Source organism: Lycium barbarum, chromosome 1, assembly GCF_019175385.1.
Source record: "Lycium barbarum isolate Lr01 chromosome 1, ASM1917538v2, whole genome shotgun sequence".
NCBI lineage: Eukaryota > Viridiplantae > Streptophyta > Magnoliopsida > Solanales > Solanaceae > Lycium > Lycium barbarum.
This window is the reverse complement of record NC_083337.1, coordinates 106030802-106041883: the sequence shown is the minus strand read 5'-3', so window position 1 is coordinate 106041883 and position 11082 is coordinate 106030802. Positions and strand designations below refer to the sequence as shown.

General features: G+C 39.4%; 1 pseudogene; it reads right to left on the bottom strand.

Annotated features, from left to right (window-relative positions):
• Nucleotides 1–4058: 4058 nt before the first annotated feature.
• Nucleotides 4059–4176, bottom strand: LOC132618299 (5S ribosomal RNA; annotated as a pseudogene).
• Between the last annotated feature and the right edge of the window lie 6906 nt (nucleotides 4177–11082).

Genomic DNA, 11082 nt, shown 5'->3' with positions numbered 1-11082 from the left:
AACCAAACAAAGGTCTTGTTTTACACTTTCAAAGATTGAACATGCCAATTTTTATTTAGTTTTAGTCTTAACAAGAGGAAAGTGTAACTGTACATTAGTCTTAGAGGTAAAGCAACACTTAGATCAATATAATCAGTAGGGACAGTCTCAAACTAAACCATAAGTCACAGAAAATGCTGAGAAATAGCAAGATCTTAGGTTCAAATGCATTTTTAGGTCATTACTGGTTAGAACAAGATTCCAGACACATAATCAACCTTGACTTAGGCATATTTAGGAAAAGGATCTTTACACAGAGTTTTAAAAGTCTAAGTTACAATTAAGCAATCTAAACAAGCATAACATTACATCATATAACCATTTAAACATTAGACATGCAAAGGAAAAAATTTAAACAAGAATAAAAACCATTATACTTCAATAAAACAGTAAAAAAACCCTTAACAAAGTAATAATAGAGCAAATGAAGGTAAAGAAATAAGAGAATACCTTTTTAGGGGGCAACCTAAAGATCAAAGTGGGGGGTTGGAATCAAAACTTCAAACACCAACACTTAACACCTTAATGACAAGCCATTTCTTCTTCCAAATTTATGTATTATCCATACATAAAGTAGATAGTAGTATATATATTATGGTTTTTCAGTAAAAAGTATATCTAGTATATCAGTGGTATGCTTGTATATATGTATTGTATTTTGTAGGCTAGAGCACTTAGTTGTTTTCAACTTAGGAATTTTTCCGGAAAAAAGAGAGAGGATCCTTTCTAGCAGCCATATGGCCTGCTATATATGGTAAGCAAATAGGGTTTAGGGGTAAAAATGGGAGAAAAACAATTTTCCCGACCCAAATTCCCCCCTAATCTTCCCCATATTAAAAAAAATCGAAATTCCCCTAAAGGACCATATTCTTCCCTCAGCATTGTACTACCTTATCCTATATTTAACAAAAATTAGATAATCCAATGGGTAGTACTAAAATTTACACACAAAAATATTCAATAAATCCCCAAATACTAGGATAGTACATTGAGTCACACAAGTAGCCAATTAGTACAATACAACGTTCACATAGTACATTAAAAGATAAAATCCCCCCAAAATTCCCTAACCGATTCGAATATATTAGGATTTCCCCCTTTAATTCTCTCCATTTGTGTGTCATGGTGCCAAGATAACAGCAGGCTCAAAGGCCCCTGTCCATGCCCCCCATGACACAGAGAAAATAAGAGTAAATTCCCAAATTAAGATTTCAAATTGAACATGAAAACGTGATTAAAATTTAGAAATAAATCTGCCATTAGTATTAGGAAGACAAGGGGAGCAAAACCCCTCAAGAATTTGCTCAAAGCAGCGATGAAATGGCCACGACGAAGATCGCAAAACCTCAATCCCTAAATCGCCAATGAAGGGGTTAGAGTTGGAGAGAAATAAGCAGACGGGAAAAATGGGACCGAAGTTGCTCGTTTGCAACTTTGGTCCCTTATCAAATATATACCCCCCCCCCCCCCCCCCCCGCCTCCCCTTTTAATTATTTAACAGGTTTAAAAAAAACTCCTTGAGTTTAAAACATGATTTAAAAGGCCCCTTGGACACAAGTTAAATAAAAATACACAATTTCAAAAAACTATGTATTGGCATAAAACTAACACGTAAGTTCGTATATAAAAAAATGAAGTTTATAAAACATGGTTTTAAAATACGAGCTTCAATATGAGCCCAATATTGATATAGTTCCGACAATATTTAAAAATGCAAAAAAATGCGGTCAAGAGTGTCGTAATTCATACGTTGTTTAAATTAACAATTTTCCCGAGCTAGACGGAACGGAATATGTATCTTCTTTTTAAATCAAATTTGTAAAAGTAAATACGTAATTTCTTGTAATTGTTAATTTTATGAAAATAATAATTAAACGTCAATTTTTGCAATTTTTCGGGATTTTTAAATTTTTTAAGTGAATCCTTACTCCGTCTTGGACTCGGGAAATATGCAAATTAAAATATACGTTTTACACGGTGAAAATTAGGTTCCAACACGCGCGATTCGAACCACGGTCTAGAAACATCATATCTAACGTCAATAAGAATCATTCTTTCTGACTTGTTAATCTCCTTATCCTATCATACTTTCTTTCCCATACCTGCCCCATAATGTACTTATTTCCAACCTGTTTCTGCTTTCTCCTGATACATTCTCGACCTATAAGTACATCTCAAACTTTGGCTTCTTCGCGCTAATACACTTCTTTCTTGGGAATTTTAGGAATGTCATAATTCATTTCAGGACTAAGTCTGCTCTTCCTCCCTTTTTAAGGATATTCTTATATACTAGTACCTTTGAATAGTAATCATTGTTGACAATCACCTAGTCGACCTTAACGATCCTCTCACATCTCAGTTCTTTATAATGCCGAAATTCCTTTCGTCGCATGGTTTGACTTATTTCCTTTTCTGCTAGTTAAAGCCTGGTATTAAATCAAATGCTCATACATATCTGATCCAAAGCAGGTGCCTCCTTTATTTTCTTTCCACTTCTACCTTTTATGACTAGTAATTCCCTAGGCTAATGGATTAATGGGGACAACGGAATTCATTACGCCCCTTTATGGAGTGTTCGATTATACCTCGCTCATTCAACCTTAGTCTTTTTACACAATCATCTTCTTAACACCTTTAAAATTCTTCTTGCTCTGGGTTCCCACTTTCAATTTTCATCTATATTATACCATTAAAGTTAATATTCCATATCCTTTCATTTGCTTTGCTCATTTGTCCCGTAACTTTCCTTAACTACTTGTCTACATCACAGTTATGCATCGTAGTTCTTCCAGTGTCCTGCCGCTTCTTGTTCTTATCATAAAATCCTTACAAGGTACACTCTTTCCCTTCTTCTTTTGGTCAAGCCTTTATATTTCTTTCTTCCGCTAAGGCTAGTTCATATTTATAAATATTCCCCGTGTATCCTTATTTCCTTTATGGTCGAATCTCTATACCCTTTACAGAGGTTCTTATCCCATGTCACTGATATATTGCCTCCCGATCAGCTTTGTCAACTTATTATCCTCTCTCTTGTCCTTGGTAATTGTTCGGCTTCTATCTACCAATTCATTAATGTACCTTTCTTACTTTCGTCCCCAGGGGTTTTGAGTTCTTTTACTCTTAAGTTCTATTCTCCACTTGCCATTTTATAAAATTGGCCCTGGAGTTCGTAGAATATACTTTCAGAAGTGTAGATCCATTCTATCTCTAAGTCATTTTTTTGGAAAGGCTTCTCCATTTCCGAGGTAATTGTGGCGTGCTATAATGACTATGCATTCACCTCTTCGGATGCCACTCAAGCGTCAAAACCCCTTAGTATCTTTGCAAAACCTGCTTACTCTTTCCCCATTCACATCCCTATTCATTGTTACTGCCCTTCCGTCCCACTTGTCAGAATCTGATTTCGAACTCACTACACTTGTCTTTTGTTCAACACTATCATGCTCCGTTCTTTCTGTGTACTTACTTTCGAGGTTCATCCGAATGGTTCTTTGTTGTGACCATCATCCTGAATTTTTTTCTCTTGGAAGCTTGACTTGGCCCTTTTTAGCAACATACTTCCCTTGCTCACACTTCTCCTTTTCTCAGGGCATCCTAATCTTCTTACTATTGTATACTCACTTTCTGCTTTTCTCCGATGTTGCATCAGGCTTATCCAACTTAACTTTCGGAGAAAATAGTGTCAACTTGCCCTGTAGCACTTGCCACTTAAACGTCAATACCCTGTTCAATCAAAACCTCTAACATATCACAACGTCGATTATCGGGGCACAAATACTGGTTAACGAAATCACGCTTAGGATATCATGTATACCTTCACCAAACACCTTACATACAAAGTATCCCCAATACTACTTAAACTCGTCCTAATTCTGTAGCTGTAATACGTTTTCTCTCTTTACCACACCGGTCCACCTTATCTCTCTCAATCATTAGAGTTTCCAACTGTGAATTTTACACGCTTCGAATTTCCCTCAAGCTATTCTAGTTCCTCATCCTTCACTTATGTCTGAATCTATAGGACTTCTTAGCACACTTCCCAGGGGGTCACCCATCCTAGTACTACTCTCACCCAAGCACGCTTAACTTCGACGTTCTGAAGGGATTCGGTGTGTTAGTGCTGGCATGATCGCATCCATCCTGCTGTGAGGCCTTTATCACATGACCTAAAACAAGTTGAAGTTCTAACCGATCCCAATAAAATTCCTGTAATGCATCTCCCTCTGGATTGTAAAGGTCCCTTACTCTCCTGACCGAGCAAATGCTGGTTTAGCCCTCAGAACCCCCAATAATAACCATTAATCAGCACCCACGACTATCTTCCATTCCTAATTTTAAGATTCCTAGTGGTGGTAAAAATATCTTAGTCGCAGTTATCTATAAGTACTCTGGTTATCGGTTCCTTTAAAACTCCCATTTGTCAACTATTAATGATGTCCTGCAATAATTGTACACATGTGAAAAAAAATATTTCAATAATAGACCCATATACCTATAGCCGGCCTGTCCTGCTCTTGGTCTGGAGGCCTGTAAAGTGAAGTATCCTCCTCATCATCCTCCCGCCATCTACTGGTCTGGCCCTCCTCATCTCTCCCATCTGAATCCTAGGGGTATAAATATCCTGGTAACTCCTGATTTACCGAAGGTCAACATAAAGGGCTAGAATAATCGGTAACACTCACAGGCGTAGCTGCCCTAACATAGTGCTCCACCATAGGAGAAGCTGGAGGGGTCAACTCTTGGTACAGCCTCGGGAGCCTCCTTCACCGGCGTCTCGTACGAACCCTCAGACGGGTCCGTCTCATACCTATCTTCTGATGGATCCTCCTCTATAGAAGTCACGAACTCTGGGGGATCGTCTCGATGTCCTCGGACGGGTTTGTCTCAATAGAATAGCTAGGACTCCTCCCACTCAGTCCTGGGGCCTGGAGTCCCGAATTCACCCTAGGGGCCTTCCTGGCACCCCCACTATCTGAAGCCGATCTCTTCATCTCTCATCAGGCTGCACCTACCTACAGGAAAAGAGAGTAAAAAACGATCTTTCCTAGACTCTGGCTCTAACACATGATCTAAGATAGAAGGAAAGGTCAATGATTCCTAAATTCCCCGCAGCTTCCTGTTTATAAGTGTGGCTGCTTTTACACCCATAAACAGGACTGTACCGGAAATGGTTTGTAGACAACCCTAGGATGAATTGCTCTGATACCACTTTTGTCACGACCTAAACCAATGGGCTGTGACGAGTGCCCTAACACTACTAACCAAGCACACCTAAACTTGTACTTGCCATATACAAAATAACATGGGAGACCATTTCTAACTTATATCTGAATGATAGCATCTTCTGTAAAATTTATACACTAAACTCTAAATCAACAACTCATAAACAGTCCACATGGATATATATAGGCATGCGTGCAAAGGATGACAACGCAGTCTGACATGGCCACTACATGTACTGTACATAAAATGAGAGACCACAAAGCTACATGATGCTCCTACTATATGCAACTGTCTACAGACCTCTATGGAATATAAACTGTAGAAAAGACAAGCCAAGGCCCTGTCATACCCACACATCTACATAGCAAAATAGCACACCAAAAATGGTTGCAGCTCCGGACCAATGGAGTGCACTGACTGCGGCTGAGGGGAGATCCTACTGGTCTGGATCGTCTTGCTGGCTACCTGATCCTGCGGGCATGAACACAGTGTCCACAGAAAAGACGTCAGTAGTATAAAGGCATGAATAACAACATGACAAGAAGTATGGAACATAACATGAGATAAAGAGGCAACCTGTACATCTGATTGCCTCATAAGGCGGATATCATGCATGCTAAGCTTTCAAAAGAAAACATTTCTCATATACATATATCAAAATAGTTCTGCGGAACGTGCAGCCCGATCCATAAATATATTATATTGTTATGGTACGTGCAACCCAATCCGTATATATATCATATTGCTGCGGAACATGCAACCTGATCCACACCCATATATCCCGCGTCTGGGCATCCAGCGTCAGGGACGATGGCATAATATACCAACTGATCAGCTGGCTATGCGTATATAACGCCTCGCCCTTTTCCCACATCCCCTATATACATATGTGTGTGTGTGTGTGTGTGTGTATATATATATATATATATATATATATATATATATATATATATATATATATATATATATATATATATAATATAAGCAACATGCATGAGATCCCAAATAAACATTACGACTTTATCGAAGTGACGTAAGGTCGGTAACCTCCGATTTATATTATGGAACAAACATCATCGTTTTACCTCTCCTTGAAGGAACAATGATTATGAAGTGAGTGATACACTCAAATTACACTTATTAATGGTATAACGCGGACGTTGTCAAATATAGTAACCTAACAAGGTTGGGGTCGTATCCCACAGGGAATATGGTGTGAAAAGGTTACTAAAGTTGTAGAATGCTAAATTTAGGTATAATGTCTTAATTCGATGATTTTGGTAAAAGTTGGGTTTTTTTATGATTAATCGCTAACTACTTGCTTTTGTGGTAATTTATGGGAAAAGAAACTATGGTTGTGTCCCCTTTAGATGAAGTGTATGATCATGGGTATTGCTCTCGATATACTTCTAATGGATTATGAATGCACTTAACTTTTATGTGAATCTCTACTATTTTCCAATAAATAAAGATTATTTCTTTCTATGATTTTCCCAAATATAAGAAAGTGATATGAAGAACGGTTAATTATGCCAAGTAGATTCGTCTTATTCCTAAGTGAATCTATTAAATAAAGTGTAAAGCTTTGAGTTCTTGTTATTTATTCTTACCAACCCTAATTATTTTCCCAAATAAATCAAGGTTTATGGCTTTAATCAATGTTTGCAACCATTAATTATGAATGCAGAATGAAGAATAAATAAACCCGAACATTCCATTATGCATATATCAATCACAAACCCAATCACAAAACACCCATCGTTGGATTCACAACCCTAGTAAGGGAATTTAGCTACTCATGGCAAAGAACAAGAAATAAGAAATTGAAGAATTCATAATTTCTTACTTTGGAAGAAAAGAGGAATTGATAATACTTGAATCGATGTTTGAACCTTCAAAAACTAGAGAGTATTTAATGTTCTAAGCCAAAAGTCAAAATATAATAACTGATAACAATTAAAACCCTACAATGGACTATTTATAGGTTTCAAAACGTAAAATTACAGAATTTGCACTTAAGTCCCAGGCGGTACTTATACGGTCCGTACAACTTTTCACGAACCGTATAAGACCTATACGACCTTCATTCATGTGTCTGCAGAGAACAATACGAACTGGCATTTCCATGGTTCGTATAACTTTATACGGCTTGTACAATCCTGCCCGTGAAACTTCTTCCAACCTTCGTCATATCCACTTATACGGCCCATACAATATTGTATGGTCCGTATAAGTGTTCGTGGTTCAGCATCTCTCCACTGCGACATTCTGTTGCTTTGCCAACTTTTGTACGACCACAAATACGGTCCATACAGCTTTTTACGGACCGTGAAAATTAAGGTTCAGTGCAACTTTTCTGTAACTTCTAATTCTTGAACCCGAACTTTCCGATTTACCTAAAACATGACAAAAACACATCAAAACAACACATACTTGCCTAAAAACAAGTAAAACTTCTCGTAAAAGAGTATTAATTGTGCCACAATTTCCCGACACATCAACACCCTAACTTAAAGTCTTGGCTTGTCCTCAAGCAAGCAGTGCAAGACAAACAGGACTCGACTAACACCTCAATATCACAGAGTAATAATGTCTACAATGGTTTTGTTTCCAAACTACTGGCATGCACGTTTTTCTTCCACGGACCACCCCATTTTTCAATTTTCAAACCATATAAACAACCCAAGAATGCTATGACTAACAATGAAGCTTCAATGCATGACATTACATTATCGAACATATTATGATATACATGAACGCTACTTTAGGCGGTCACTTCAAATTGCTCAATTCTCATCCTTATGCCCTCACATAGACCAAAGAATATCCCAACACACATATATACAATAACAATAGGACGAAGACGATTGAGAAAAGAAAAACCCTCACACTCACAAAGAAATTCATATCTACACATACAAATACCATAGGCTTGCCCTTATTTTCTATGTATTCACCCTAGGCTTGTTCGGTTGTGATCTCATTAGGACTTGTTTTGGCTTGTAATGTAGGCTTAGGGATGGGTAGGATACTTTTTGGATATTAGTGACTCACCCTCCTCGAACGCTACAATATCTCTTCATCTTAATTAACCTCTTTTTCTTTCCAACCCCTTTATTTTCTTTCAAGCTTTCAACTTCGATGTGGTTTTATTCCTAACCAACTTACAATTCTCTTTATGTCATAATTTTCTGATTTCCAATTTTTTTTTTCTGTTTTGTTTTTTTTTCTATGCAATTACTACATCGAATCTCCACTAGCAATTTCACCACCCCCAACTTATGTTTCTACATCTACTCCACATTTAATTCACCCCCAACTTAGGCATTTTGCCTCATCTATATAGTCGCGTCAAGGAGGGAACGGGTGCGAAGATGGATTAATTGCACAAAGGGTAAGGTTTCATAATTAGCTAGCCAAAGAAAAGGTCAAAAGGCTAAAAAGGGAAACTAGGGATATTTGCAATTTGGTACGGCTTATTTAGGCAAAGTGATTGTTTATACAAAGAAAGCCTAAGATCATTTCTCAACCAAACTAACTTTCGGATTTCAAACAAGACCAACCGGGCAAGTTCGGGATTATACATGCATAAACAAAACCAAACTAGCAACTCACAAGCACATTGGCATAAGGACAATTATTTTTACACTTGTGACCTCCTAGGTAGTCATTCGTCACACACACAATACCCCAACAATAGTAATGTCATATAAAGAATCAAACATGTCAACCAATAACTGTTCTAGGTATGCATTTTTCAAGTTTTGAGGGGTCCACAATTTCCAACAAACAATAACAACATGCCATTAGTTTCAGAACAACACCAAATAAGTCAAAACAACTCTATTCAACCGAAGAAACATCCTAAACATACCAGTTTCAACAAAATAAAACCCCTCAGGAAAAGAACTCTGGCAAAGAAAAGCCGAGGGGGTTCCTAAACAAATATTTACAATATTAACCTGATCAGGTACCCCCACCCCCAACTGAAGATCATGCAATGTCCCCAATGCATCAACTCTAGGTACAATATTAAAAATTGTAAGGGATACCTAGGCCCCCTAAGCGCTATGTTCCTCGACTCGGGTTTGGGCTGCCTCAGATGCAGCAATGTCATGCGTCGCCTCTCGTAGCAAGCTTCCCGACGCGCCCATTATATCTGGATAGTTTTCGCGCAACGAGTTCAAGGCAGCGGCTTGCACCATCTCCTCCTCTAGTTTGTGCAGCCTCTTGTTACTCTTATTCACATCCTCAACTATGGCATCTAGTGGCCGTTTTCCCCGCCCCTTTTCTCCTTCCTCTCCTTCGTCCTCAGAGTCGAGCAGGTTCTGGACCGGGATATCAATATCTATGTTGGTGTGTGGTGCCAGAACAGGTTCCTCTACTCGCTCACGCGTCTTCAGCGCGTCTAATTCAGCCTTAAGTTTTTCCAATTCAGTATTAACTGTAGCTGAACTGCCCCCTCATTTCGACTACTCCAAAGCAACACACCTCATCTCAAACCCGTCCAATCGTGCTTGGAAAACCTCACGAGACTCAGCATATTCCTCCCGAATCTCTCTCTTGGCAATGTTGATTTGCTTGTTTATTTGGGGTTTAAGCTGCTGTATGATCACCTCAAGTTTCTTTTCAGCCTTTAATGTTTTGAAGGCTAACTCTCGGTAACTCGCTCTCGAAAATGTAAACAAATCAACCCCAGATTGTGTTGTAGGAAATGGAGCAGATGAAGTGGTAGGACCTGCAGAAATAGGGGGTGCAGGGGCAGGAGGTGCTGGTGGATCAGTAATGGCAGTGGTACCAGCAGCCACCTCAACCGGCACAGTACTAGGATCAGTGGCATGGGCCTGAGCTGTAGCATCAGTACTACTAGCTTCAGGCATCTCAGGATCAGTAGCAATAGTATCTCCCATGGCTCCAGACTCGGACTCGGGTAGAGCCTCTATATCTGCATCAGGTGGGACCACAAATATCTCTGGTGCATCCCCCCTTTTAACCCTTTCGCCAGTCCCCAAATTTCTTGTTTTTGGTGCATTGGCCCCGATCTGGAAAGCCGACAACCTGAGCACGTCTGCACAACTCTGTGATAAGACAAAAGAATGCCAATGAAGTCATAGGCTAGGGTGCTCTCCGTCGAATTTCATCAACTATCATACGCCCCATGTTCACTGGGTACCGACTCATTATCGATGCAATACCCACTGCCTGGGCAACCGTGATTGTATTGTCATTCTGGGTCACTAACAGCTTGTACCTCATCAGGTGCCACCAGAATTGAGCTTCCTTATTGAGTGAACCTTTGACAATCTTCGGGCTCTGATGGGTCACCCAATATACCTCTGGGTGGGCAACTACCGTAGCTAGCCATTGGATCACCGACCGATGATTTCGGCGATCCAACTTATCGAAATACTCTTTCTCATCCTCCGGTGCCTGAAAGTCATCCCCAAAATAAATTCTATTGATAGCCATAGCTGAGATGTCAACCTTGACATTCCGCACCGTAATTTCATCAAGCAACGGGAGAGCAGTATTAGTTTGACTGGGGTTTTTCATCCTCAACAACTCAGCCCCGTAGTTGGCATAAAACTCCCGCACAATCTCTGGGAAAAACTCCCCAGCAGGTTCAGCAAACACATCTAACCTGTAGAATCGAAGTGTTTCGGTTGTGTTGGGAAGAGCCTCAAGACCCTCGAACACCAATTGCCTCTCTTCCCATATACTTCTATTTGGCTCACCCCTATGCTTGATAGTAGACAGACCCTCCTCGTACAACTCCTTTGACCTCGGAACTCCAAACCGCAAAGTATCCTCTGGTAGTGT